This window comes from Echiichthys vipera (genome assembly GCF_963691815.1).
Source record: "Echiichthys vipera genome assembly, chromosome: 13".
NCBI lineage: Eukaryota > Metazoa > Chordata > Actinopteri > Perciformes > Trachinidae > Echiichthys > Echiichthys vipera.
Window position 1 is genome coordinate 5,685,828 of NC_139838.1, and position 14,207 is coordinate 5,700,034.

At 41.0% G+C, this 14,207-nt stretch overlaps 1 protein-coding gene across 2 annotated transcripts in view; it reads left to right on the forward strand.

The window, feature by feature from the left end:
* Positions 1–1,228: 1,228 nt before the first annotated feature.
* The window catches only part of thrb (thyroid hormone receptor beta), a 159,626-nt gene continuing 146,647 nt past the window's right edge, over positions 1,229–14,207 (forward strand). Inside the window, exon 1 of one of the 2 annotated variants that reach the window (XM_083925766.1) lies at positions 1,229–1,646. The gene's annotated coding sequence lies outside the window, so the exon portion shown is untranslated. The remainder of the gene's footprint in view (positions 1,647–14,207) is intronic. The other variant, XM_083925767.1, reaches the window with a different exon arrangement.

The window sequence follows — 14,207 nt, forward strand, 5'->3', positions numbered from 1 at the left end:
TTCCATAGAAGTACAGAGTAACTCTTGCTCACTTCCCCCACTAATTTGCCCGTTTTTTATAATAATTGTGAACATATTGTACAGCAGACTATTTAATTTCTAATATACCTGGTAGTTAAAATGATTGGTGGGAAATTAGTTACCTTGTAAGTCTGGGCAAAGTAGCACATAACTGTACGGGAGTAACGCTCTAAGACACAGCCTAAGTTATACTGTAAAACTCTGGGAAATTAGTGGGGGAAGTGAGCGAGACTTACTCTGTACATCCAATCGTCCTCGCCTACTGGAGTCGCAATCGTCTCAGACTTTGACTCCTCGGCATTTCCTCTTACCAAAAAAGGGCATGTATGTGACGTTGGGGGGGGCTTCGTCCATCTGGCTGATGTTTACCTCCGAGGAGAAGTGAGGGCCAGGGGCTAGCTGTCACTCAAGAGACCACGCCCCAAATACATACACTTGTATAGTTTCCGTTTAGAGCTGGTAAATGTGGCCCGGGAAAGGGAAGTTTGAAGTTTGGGGTCCCCTGCTAGAGCTGCTGCCCCTGCGACCAGACCCCGAATAAGAGGGTGAAGATGAGTAATGAGTGAGAGTGAGTTTCCATTTAATTTCATTCTATTTTGGTTTATGATTGCTACCTCTTCTAATGTATTTATGTAACCTTCAATCAGGGTCATCTGTATTGACCTCTATTGTTGCAGTTTTACAGAATTCCCCTGCTGGGAATCAATGAAGGTGTGTCTTATCTTGATAAATTGGTGATCTACATGAAGTATTTTTGTCCATTATGATTTGTGGAGCACGCATGCACATCACCACTGACCAACTTACTCTGGAAAACAGTAGAATACAAAACAATTACGTGGTTCATATAATACAATGTATTATATTTATAAACAAATAACACAGCCTTGTTCTAAATAATAGTTATATTATTATTATTATTATTATTACTAATAGTAATAAAAAAATAGTTTCCCCAAGAAGTATTAGAGTATATCTGATTCTGAATAATAGTAATAATTAAATTGAAATCCTCTTGCTGGATTTCCTTGAACATAGATAAACACACACACACACACTCACGCACGCACACACACACACACACACACGCACACACACACACACACGCACACACAGTAAGTTGGAGCATGTTTCCTGCCCTGTCGGCATGTACCAGGCTGTAAAAACAACCAACCGCCATCGAAAAAAGGGGGAAAAAACTTGGGAGTTTGTAATAAGGGCGAGGCTTATTTTGGTCGGTTCCTGCCCGTGATTCGGCTCTCTGATTCCCCGGAGCGATTAGTCGGAGCGCTACAATTGTCAGTTTCGTCGGTGCGCCGCTTATGAAGCTTTGTTTTCGGCTCCGCGGTGAAGTTTTTTCGCGTTCCGAGCGCAGCCTCCCGTCGCCGCCGCCGCATAGACCCGCTCGCTCCGACTCCTCTCACTCACACAGCCCCGGTACACGCGCAGACACACGCGCAGCCCTCGCCTGATTTGCACCGGCGCGGGTCATTTCAGGTTAAACCCTGGCGCTGTGTCCCGCTCAGTTTAGCCGACGGAGATCACCACCGGTTCCAGTTGAGGAGGAATACAAAGACACCGGGACTGCACATAATATTTGGAAGGAGCTTCATCTCGCATATGCGGTATGTTTTGGGTTTTTTTTGGAGGGGGGGGGGGGGTATTTTTTTGACAGCAGTCTCGCCAATGACAGCCTCTCCAAACGCAGTGCCTGACAGCTAGGTAGCCGTACATCGGGCTCCCCGAGCCGAATGTCCACATGAACGTTTACGCATTTAACACCACCACATATGTGCCCTTTAAGTCATGTGGGTGGGAAAATGTTTGCCCGAACTACATTCGAAATTTCTGCAATTCAACGTCGCCTCTCTTATCGGCAGACGGTTTACACCTGGGTGAGCGTGCCTTGGACCTTTCCAGAATAATTTGAGTCTCTTTGAAAATTCGGAGCAACGTTTATTTAGCAAGCAGCACTTTATCACTGTGATATTTCAACTTTATAATTGGTTTACGCCGCTCCTTCGCGTGCACGGTGGTGCATTTTTCGGGAATGAGGTAGGAGGAATGACAAGAGAATTGATCTAAAAAGTTGAGACTTTATTACATTTCTGGTGTCTTTTATTCACGCCGAATTGAACACTGTCAAGTAATAATGGAGAAACTTACTCATAAGTTGTTGTTCATTATCGACAATTGGAACAAAAAGCGAGAGCACTTTAAATTGACGGATATTTTGGTTGAGGTTCTGTCAGTAAAAGAGAACCCGGGCTAGCTTTTATCAACACTTGAGGGAGTTGGTTTATGGGCCCGAGTTATCGTTGCCTTCAAAGCCTATAGGACAATCTGCCAGCTTATGATAACAGCCGTGTGGCAGGTTCTGGCTCACTTTTACTTCTTTGGCCTGAAATGTATGTCAGAAATATATGTCAGAAATATATTTCGGCGCGCTGTCTCCGGTGTAACCTTTGCTTTCGTTTTCGCTGCACGAACTTCACTTAAGCGTCAACATCTGGCATGCGAAAATAAGCAACACAGTGCTTTAGTGACCTTGAACACTTCGGTGTGTCACTAACGTCCCATAAACTGAAGTCTGACTTACTTTTCTGCTTGATTTGACAACATATGTTCATTTATTTTTAGGGGGAAAGATTTGTTTGCGACGGTAAAGTTAACTCGGCCTATTTAAAAATCATTATAAACTGTCCTTTTTTGCCTAGCTGTAGTTGTCATAGGTACCGTGTTTCCCAGTCTATGATGTTACCGTGAGTATAAAACGATGCCTTCCAAGGCTGTCTGAAAATACAAGCACAATCCAGCAAGGTAGTTGGAGCTTTTCCCCCCGTGTGTGCGGAGATGTGTGGTTTAGGAGGCGGATAGCATTGAAACCATGACAGCAGCTTGTGTTAGAAGCAATGTTTAAAAGCACATTGTCCTCCTCAGTGCATAAAACAGACTAATAAGTAAGTAATGTAAGTAAAATCAATTAAAAAAAAACCAGCAACAGCATTTCAGTCACTGGCCCTTATCTGCTTCTTTTTTTTAATTGGGAGGGAGTGAGCATATAACCTGACAATTTAATTAGAAATAAAAAATCATCAATGATGTGAATAATATTCTTTTTCTATGATATACTTTGTCATTTACACATTTTCGATTCAGGCACATTGGTTACTTAAATAGCTGCACACTAACCAAATAGCACAAATACATTTAAAAATACTTGTGTTGACACAGCCATTTCTATTTTCAAAGCAGCTCTCCAATGCATGACAAGTCACATTTAACATCGTGGAAAAAGGGAGTTTCCAAGGAGCTACTGAAGGCAGCAGTCCTCGGCTGAGGGTATTTAAGGTCGTCCAGCTGCCTGTGCGCCAGTGTTTTGTGGGAGCCTGTGTATGGGAGTATATTGATGACAAAATTATGGGAGAGCACAAAACCAATTCTAGCGCTACTCGATCTGCAAGCCAGCCTTTGAGAGTGATTTGTGCATGCGAGAGGAATTGTACGACTACGTTTGAGCCAACAACAGGGATTCTCATGCTCACAACGATCAAGCTGCTCTTGCTCACTTTTGGACGTCTGAGTCTCTTGAGCGCAAACTCAGACTGAGAGCAGGGCGATGCCTGTTCGATTTGACCTTTTTAAAACATCAGATGAAGGCGAAGAGCAGTGTTTGGTGTCTGAATTATCTTTTAAAAAAAAACTAAATGTAAAAAATCAAGCATTGATACTCTAAAAATCGTAATAATTTGGTTGGCAAATGATCTAGTTTCCGTCCATTATGGCAGAGTAAAATTTCAAATGAATCTAAAAGTAGTTCTGTATCATAGTGGCCAAGTAAAATGCGTGAGATCCTGTATTTCTTGTGTGATTTTCTGAGCCAGATGTTTGTTTTTTCTTCTTTGGTTTCTATGAATAATTTAAATAGAGATGGTTTGGAAATAGGGATGGGCATTTAAAGTCATTTCCATATTTATGTACTCACATTCAATTTTATAAAGCACTCAAGTAAAGAAAAGTAACCGTTTATTCATTTCAATTCAATTCAATTTAATTTTATTTATAGTGCCAGATCATAAGAAAGTAATCTCAGGACACTTTACAGATTAGGTAAAGACCACACTCTATGACTTATATACCATTTACTGAGACCCAACATTTCCCCAGTAGAGTACGGTGGCGTTGAAAACCTTCCCTACAACAGACAGGAATGTCAGACAGACCCAGCTCTGTGGAGGACGGACATCTGTCTGCACCGGTTGGGGAGGAAGAAAAGGAGAGAGAAAGAGAGAAAAGATGGACAGAGAGAGAGAAAGACAGACACACTTCCAGTAACTATAATAATATCCATAACATGTCTTATATGTTATGGCAGTTAATACAGCAGAATAGTAGAAACAAGCACAGCTAAGGTGATAGAATATGACAATGATAATAATTATGGTGGCAAACATGATAAATGATAAGCAGCAGCAATAGCAGCTACGATACAGTGAGACATACCACTGATGGTGTTTTTATGGCTACAAATTTCATAGTTTATTAGACTAATGATATAAATATATATGAGTAATAGTGATAATAGCAGCAGGAAGTGTCATGCAGGACCATGGCAGCAGGCACCACCACGATCAGCAGAGACCTGCGAGATGACAAAGCACAAACAACTCCAGGGAAGAAGTTGAATTAGTAACATGCATTGATGAGACATGAATGATACAGACAGAGAGGAGAGAAGCTCAGAGTATCAGGAACAGGATTATCCCCCGGCAGACTAGGCCTATAGCAGCATCATTAAATAAGCAGAACAAAATCAGCTTAAAAATAACTGAGGGCTCGTAAGTCCTAGCTTTAAGCTTTATCAAAAAGGAAAGTTTTAAGTTTACTCTTGAATAAAAAGAGTATAAGGGTCCAAACAAGTTTCTGATACAGTCTTGACTCAGGCAGAAATAACGTTCCTGGATGAGTTAACGTACTTAACTTTATTCACCTTACATTTATTCATGTTTTGTGGTTTTATTCCAATGAAATAACTGCAGTGTTCCCCACAGAATGAGATTCTATTTGTGGAGGTAGATGACGGAGATGACACAGACGGTGGGTAGATGTGGAGGGACGCAGGGTGCCCTAGCTAGCTGACTTATCATTAGATGAATCTACTACCCATCTACTGTACCATTATGTGGCAGATTCACTTCAGTGGGGCAGACACTGTGCTGTTATCCGTGGTCAAAAACAATCATGCCAAAAATAACTTCATTAGCATGTTGAACGATGTGCTACATTAACAACTGGCTCATGCAGCTAGCTGTTAATGTAGCACATTGTTGTATAATAATTGACAGTTATAGAGCAAAAACAAGAAGGAGCGAGCACTCGATCTGTTAAATGAATACTGATGCCCAAATTGCGTACTCAGGTACCCATGCCCATCCCTAATTAGAACCATTATAAGAAAATAAACATGTAGGAATGAGGTTCTTCAGCTCTTCTGAATAGAATGCTGCCTTTATAAATCCAACAAATACTACTAATGATAGTTACATAATTATGGGCTGTGGTTACATTCAGAATGACAGCAAATCATTACAGGTGTGGCGCAAATCTGACATACTGGTTTGAATAAACTAGGTGATGGCAAGGGATCAGAAGGATCCTCAGGATCTGGCAGAATTTCCATCTACAGTGCAGATCCATCCATCCACCATTATGGAAATTGTAGGCTAAACGATAAATCACATAGGCATGAATATGTTGTTCATTATATTCAAAAGCGGATTTTTGTCTTGCGCATATACTTACCAGTCAAAGTTGGCAAGCGACCTGTTGCTATCTCAAGTGCTTTGATGCTGCCAGAACAGCTGGAGAAAATGCAGAGCGCGGGCTGAGAACTGAGCGTTTCTGCTCTTACCAATCTGCGCCTGTGCACTTAAGAGACTTGAGTAGTGCTCAGAATTAGTTTTGTGCTCTTTTAAATCTTTTGTCATCAATCAATATACTTCCACACTTCTGTAAGCAGCTTCAACTCACAGAGCTGGCTCATGCTTGCAACAGTGCAGCCTAGAGTATACACATATATCTATCTATCTATATATATATATATATTTATATATTAGTGCAATTTGCGAACAATGTAGTTTATTGTACATGCAGGCCAGCAGTATGCTTAATACAGCTACTGTATGATGGAACCTGTTGGACTCAGATGGATGCCCCACCCCTCTATGATTGACACTTGTTGAAAAGTTGACTCCTAATAGGGGAAAGCAGTGGCATCAGAGCACATTATACATTATATTGCAAATTAAACTTGTGTCATCTACATCACTGAGTGAGTCTGTCACCCGATTTCTTAGTAAATTATTACATGCACTTGATTCAGTATTTATTCATTTTTTGTATCATGTCTTTGGCCTTGTGGCTTTATTTTACAGTACAGCTGAACATCGATAGGAAACAGGGAGGAGAGAGAGGGGGTGACATACAGCAAAGGGCCACAGGTCAGAGTCCAACCCACGCTGCTGCAGCAAGGATTAGCCTCTGTACATGGGGCGCCTGCTCCACCTGCTCAATCCATTCAGTTTAGTCCTTCAAATTAGCAAAGTTATAAGATTTTCATCTAGTTAATTGTCTGTTAAGTTTCTAACTATGAAAGAGCGAGTGAAAACAATGGTGATTGATCATATGACCCACTAATGAAAGTGCTTGTACTTGCTTCCTTGCCGAGAAATAGCACTTGTTTCCACCTGGTAAAAACATCCACCCTGAGTGATCTGATCACAAGTGGACAGCTCTCAGTCTGTCTGTTAACACCTGGCAGCAGCATGTGTCTCCACATGCGTCTTCAGTGACCACTTGTGATCTGATTCCAATTTCCCATTGCGTATGGAAATAAACATGTACATCATTTCCTTTTAGGATCTCATCTCCATATATGAATTCATTCATTTGATGTTTTTGTTAATGTTGAGTCGTGGGTGAATTTCAGTTGTTACTCTTATCTCACAGAAATCATTATTAGAGAAACGTGAGATGATTCATGAAAAAGCGATTTCCTACTTCCGACTTTTCTCTCTCACAAACGGCAGGATGTGTGTAATATGTTCGGAATTTGGGGTCTATTTTATGAAGATATAAATAATCATCAGAAAAAAAAATGCAGGCACTCAGGTGGGTTTGGAAAAGTTAAAAAACCCTTATTTTAGTGGGTACAATTTAAAAAAACAAAACAAAACCCTACTCGTGTCGGCTTGGGCCTTCCTCGGGGTGTATGAAGACAAAAGACACGTCCAAGCAATTGTAGTAAAATCAAGTTGAGCTGTGAATCCTTAGATCAGTGCAGAGCTCCTCCAGGCCTGCAGGAGGACCCGGCAGGAGCACTCTGGAAGCACCATCAGGGTCCTGGAGAGATTCTACTTCTACTACCAATAGACAGACTAATTTGACCATTAACAAGATAAAAATATTACAATCAAACATAAACCATGGATTCCAAAATGGAGACCATACAAAAAGCAATGCAACTAATGTGCAGACAAACCCCCCCAAAAGAATCCAAATGACTATGTGCAGTGCAAATGTGCGAGTAATAATATAAAGAAAATATCAAAAACCAGATAAAGATGTCTAATCATTACACAACAAAATATATATCTATCAAGAGGTCAAAGTCTTCATTGAGGCCCGGAAAGCTGGCGGCCTCCAGGGCCTAGATCCAGTAAGCCTCTCTCTGTTTGAGGCGTTTGACTTTATCTTACATCAACACTAATAACCTCAATACCTGACACTTGTAGAGATGAATCGTCTGTGTGTCGTGCTTCCATATGATGTTTGGCCACGGGATCATTCACAGTCCTTGTTTGAAATGCATATCTACAGCATGTTCTGCCACTCTGTCCCTCAGTCTTCTTTTAGTAAGTCCTATATAGAAACAGCCACAGATACATTCAAGTCAGTACACAACACGAGTGGTGTTACAGTTTATGTAACTGGAAAAAGCTAAACACATCCCTAAAAGTGTCTGTTTTAACCATATTTTCACAGCATTTACAGTTAGTAGTCCGAAAGTTGCCCTTTGGTCGACACAGCCAGGTGTCTGGTTTGTGAGACAACTCCTTACTAATTTCTCCTTGATGGTGGGGGCCCTTCTAAAAGTGATACCTGGCGGTTCAGGGAATCCCTCTTGTAAAGAATAATGATGTTTACCTGACGTGATTTGTGCAGGAGAGCAGAAAGAAAGACATTTCCATAGTCTCTGTGTCTTTTTGTCATGTTAAGTGACTGCAGATGAAGCTCCAGCTCCTGATTCCGCTGCTTCACAATAAAAGCATTTGAATAACAAAACAATGGGGGTCTTTTATTGTGAAGAATTTATAGGATATAGCCTACTATTTTAAAAAAACTAGGACAAACTGAAAGAAAATAGACACAGCAGTGGAAAAAGCTGATATCCAGGATCATGTTAGAAAGAATGCAGGTATGATCAAATAAACTGTAGATTAACTGTATTGGACTGTTCTTTACCGCATCATGAGGACATCTTAAAAAAAAAAAAAAAGTTCACCGGGACATCAAGAAAAAAATGCTCTTGAAAAACCGGAGTGGGTGGTAGTGGAAGTCAACGTTGAGATTTTTTCCAGGAGCGGGATTGAAAATCCATACAAGAACACAGGCAGGGTTCCCTCACCAACACCATTAGTGTTAAGGGAGCGTTCAGTCGTGGTGGAGAGCGGAGGTGATCGTGCCCCTCTTCATGTCCAGCACCGCACACCAAACAACAGAGGTGCCAACTAGTGGTAGGTTACTGTACACGTGTGCACGTACATAGTTGTATTGCCATTATAGTGTTTGGTTTGCTTGACATGTTTGGTGCAGTGCGAAAGGAAACCAAACTAAATTAAAAATGCAACAATGTTGCAACTCTACCCCTTAATTGAATCCACTAGGTGTGAGAGCGACCTTAAAGTGCAACGAAAGGGAACGTTCAAGTCTGAATGTTGAGCCAGGCTCACTCTGATGTGTCTGAGTGGTGCAGTAACATTTCCTTGACTGCTGTGTCACAATGGTGGATCAACAGACTTATGGAGCACATAAAGGCTTCATGCAGCATAAAGGTGGTGAGAGCTGCCAATCTAATGATGTCATGCAGGCGACGCTGTTGGGTTTCCAAAGGAACTCCAAAGGAATGAGGTCCCAGAGGCTCGTCTGCAGTTACGGCCTACTTGCTAGAAACAAGGTATCTCAACAATCGTTTATTTTCCCATTCATTTACAGAACCCCTGATTTGATTCAGTAACAATAAGCCAAAAATGTATTCATTAAATACACGACAATAGGGATGCACTAATGGGGAAATTCTGGGCAGATAAAATAATAATTTGGCCAATGTTTTGTTGTTATTTGTTCCCCCTATTGTGACAGTAAAACGAAATCTTCATTACAAAAAATAACTGAGCTGTTGTAAATGCATCAACCCTTCATTACAGTATCTTTAACCGAGCACAAATTCAATCAAATTTCAGATTTCAATCAACCAGTTTCTGAAACAACCTTTTAATATTCTTTCACAAGGAAAAGTACTGCTTCAAAAGCCCCTTTAGCTGCAACACAACCAACATTACCTACTCAATGACAATCATTTTCTTGTTCTTACATAGCCCAATATGCCCAAAAAAAGCCATTACAAACACAATAAAATAATATTAATATATTATCCTTAGAGTGTAACACTGCTTTTGGTGAGTTCAAATGTTTTAGTCCACTGTGCTGTGAGGCTAAGCATACTCACAGGGCTAGCATCCAAACTCACTATACAGTATATCAGGAGCGGGACTAGATAAGCTTTTGCTTCTCCCTCTTTCCCTTTGTAAACCAAGATAATGTGTGATGATGATTTAACTAACCAACTGATGTGCGAAATAAATAAATAAATATCCAGCTACGTTATTCCATGAATGTCCTCCAATACAGAGAAAGGCTGCATATCCAATACAATGAACTCCATTACCTTGTTAGTAATCACTTTATCTTTGGTGCTGTCCGTGGGGAATTTTTCCCTTTCTTAAATGATGTATCAAGGACTGAGTCTTGCTGGTGGCAGATTGCATCGCCGATCTTTGCCCACACGGCATAATACTCCCACACGGCCGATATTTTCTTTCACTGTAAACAAACCACATGTGTGCTTTGCACCCTTTGACCTCAGGTCACAGCAGTTTTTTTTACCAGCTACACCCACTCTATTGGTAGCGTGTGCCTGCTGACGGCTGCAACGTGTGTCATTGAGTTTTAATGCAGTTGGTTCTGCAGGTTTGGAAGCCGTGCTGTCTCACATTGGCTTCTGGTACAATGAGGTATGTTTTTTTTAAATCATTTTAAAGAGATTATATTAGTTTTTTTACTCAGTTCTATATATTTTTTACATTTTTGGAGGGCTGCGTAGCCTCTGACTCATGTAGCTGCATAGGTTAGATATAATGGACGATGTGCTATGGGCATCCTGTGAGAGCCGGGTCCCACCGCTTACGAAGTCCATGGAGTTTCACCGTTACGGTCCATTATATACAGTGGCACACAGTGAAGCTGGCAGCAGCCACACCCTACCTCTGTTGACCCAGGGAGTTTAGCTATTACGTTATTAAATATTAGGCCGATGGCACTCAACGAGGGGAATCATGGTCGATACCAATGTTCTGCTGATAAATGGTTGCATCCCTAATGAGCAGTAGTTTGAATGTTGGTATTCCCCTACAGGGTAAAAATAGAGACCCTCATTAAATTAAAGCATGCCTTTTCATTTGCCATAATTTGTAATGCATGGATGCAACAAATAATTACATATGCCTCCTGTCAGTTGTACAAGTTTGAACATGTGGACCTGTAGTGTGAGAGTTGTAATAAATATTAAAGGCCCTCCCCACACACATGTGTTTTCACTTATTAAGCCTGAGGCAGAACAGCTTAATTGCATATTTATTCATTTAATTAACTAGTTGATTTTTTTTTTTTTAGGACAAGACAACTTAAGCAACTGTTTATAACAAATTGGTATCCTCTTATAACTGCCAATAGTGCTGCCCAACTTCACCCTGAGCAGTGGCCCTCACAGAATTAGAAATCATCTGTGAGGTCTTATCGGGCATTTAACGTTTATTTGCATCAAATAAATTGGTAAAGCTGGCTCTAACAGACTGCAAAGGCTACATAAGCATAACAAGCTGTGGCAGGTTGTCCACCAGTCATAAATTGTACACACATAATATTATAGACATGTCCCAAACCATGAGACTCCTTTTAGTTTGTTATTATTACTCATCTACTGTACTGTTACAGTGATGCTATTAGCCGAAATCTTCATTTGAAGTTCACTATTTTGTTCATATTGGAGACATTTTGCAATGTAGAACTGCAACAATTAGTCAATAAATTAAATTTATGTTAAGTTAAATTTAAACTATCATGATTAGCGATTTATTGTATGATTGCAAAACAAGCAATTAATCAAGACAGCCCTTGAAACCCACCTCTTCAGAGTGGCCTTCTCCATCCAACCCCTATGTTTTTATTCCCTCGTTTGTCTCACCTAATTCTAAGCTTTCATTTTATTTCTACTGTTTCTAATATATATAAAACAGTAAATTCCGATTCCTGGCTCCCCCTGTCCACATGTCAAGTGTCCTTGAGCAAGGTGCTGCCATTAGTGTATGGGTGAATGAGAGGCTTAATTATAGAGTAAATAAATGCAGTCCATTAACCTTCATGCATCATGTTGGGCTTTAATGCAATGATTTTACGCCACTAGGTTTGTCCCATTTGGTTAAAATCATCCAAGCAATACTGTTGCAGAGGTTATTCTGCTCAAAAGGAAAGTATACACCTTGTGTTACAGTTACTGAGGTTTGTGAGATACATGTGGCGTAAAGGACATTATGGAACAGACATAAAAATGGAACAAGACGTGTTGCACAAGCAGACGATTCATGACATATAATGCGTGTATAGGGCATGGATGTATAATAAAAACCTGATACAGCATTCGAGACGGAGCCCCGTTCATTCCTATGCAACAAAAAGTCATTTTATGGGGGCTGTGACACTAAAAACAAAATTGTCACGGGTTTACAGATGTCTCATTGGCTGTGTAATTCAATAGGAAAAAGTGGTTTTGGGCCAGAGGGCATCAAGTGACCTACACGGAAGTTTCAATTCCATCGTTTAGCAAATATGTCAAATGGTTTCAAAGTCTTGCGCACTTCCCAGGGGCCTGGTATAGGGTCCTTGTCACCAGATATTGCAATAGCGCTGCTGTTTCTAGGCATTTGTAACTTCTTTTTTTGAAGATCATTTTTTATACTATTTGCTTTATATTTGAAAGTACAGGAAAGGGGTCAGAGAGAGAGCTGATGACGAGTTGTAGGGTCTGAGTCGAACCCAGGCACCTGCGGCAAAGACCAAGCTAATAGGCCTTCTCCTACTCTGCCCCCTCAACCTGGAACAAGCTACGGCAGGAAATGAAGCTGTCCAGCATGATTCTCCTAGGGAATTTGAAACTTGTTTTCAGAAGTTTGGAGAGAGTGCCCGTATGAGCTGAGTCCTATTTTGTCTTTGTATAAATGTACTTTTGTTTGTCGGTTACTTATTTTCATTTTGCCGTCGTGTTTTGACCGTGTCTCTCTTGAGAATGAGACCATGTGTCTCAATGAGATTACCTGCACATGTAAAGGTTAAATTAAAAAAACAAATATGGGGTGGCAGCCTTCTGCCGCGACGCCCTAGGTGATTGTAACCTTATAGTATAGGACATAAATAAGCAAATAAATATTCAACCAGTTAACCCATAAACCACAGTGTGATTTCAAAGAAGTTATCATTCCGTTATGATATAGGCACAGCTGAAGCCAGTGCTCTTGTACTACTGTGTCCTTTAGCTTATGAAGCCACTGGCTATATAAGTTGGCAAGTGAGTGTTTTATGCAAGTACAGACAGACTTGCTCATAGTGGCTCACTTATGTTCTTATGGGGGAATCTTGTTACATTCTGAAGGGAATGTTGTTTGGTTTGAATCAATCTGATCTTGCTAGAACAGAATGAGGAGGCTCAATTCTAAAGGCTGTGATAGTACAGTATCAGAGTCATGCCCATTATGGTGAATCATTGGCTTTATGGTTTGTTAATGTGGTTTGCCAGGTGAAGGAATACATACCGTTATAACATGGAACATGGATTCATCTCGGCTCAACTCAATATCTGAGTTTGTCGGCTGATAATGCAATGAATTGCACGGTAAGAAGGTGAAGAATGGCAATAGAATTCTGGGAAGTATTCTATGGCACCAAGTTATAGTAGAGCCAGATTCCAACTTCTGGGCAGCAGTGGCTCAGTCCAAAGAGGATTCCCTGTATGGCACATGTATCTGCGAAGGTGCCCTTGGCCAAGGCACCATACCCCCAACTGCTCTGGTACCTGTCAGGGCAGCCCCCTCGCTCCGACATCTCTACATTAATTGCATGTACAGTGGGTATGGAAAGTATTTAGACCCCTTAAATTATTCACTCATTAATCATTAGTATACAGTCTCTTCAGAAATGATCAATTTTAGGTCTCTGCCTAGGGTTATTGTCTTGTTGGAAGGTGAACCTTCGGTCCTATCGGAGGTCATGAACACCCCATACCCCTGTACTTGGCCGCCTTCATTTTACCTTCAATTGCAACCAGTCGTTCTGTCCCTGCAGCTGAAAACACCCCCACAGCAGGATGCTGCCATCACCGTGCTTCACTGTTGGGATTGTATTGGGAAGAGGTGTCTGGTTTTCTCCACACGTACCGCTTCAATATTCGTCTCATCGGACCAGATCATTTTATTTCTCATAGTCTGGCAGTCCTTCACATGTTTTTTGGCAAAGTCTTTGCAGGCTTTCATGTGTCGTGCACTGAGGAGAGGTTTCAGTGATGGTTGACTTTCTAGAACTTTCTCCCATCGCCCCACTGCATCTCTGGAGCCCACAGCGATCTTTGGGTTCTTCTTTACCCCTCTCACCAAGGGTCTTCTCCCCTGATTGTTCAGTTTGGCCGGACGGCCAGCTTTAGAAAGAGTTCTGGTTGTCCCAAACTTCTTCCATTTAAGGATTTCGGAGGCCACTGTGCTCTTAGGAACCTGAAGTGCAGCAGAAATTCTTTTGTAACCTCA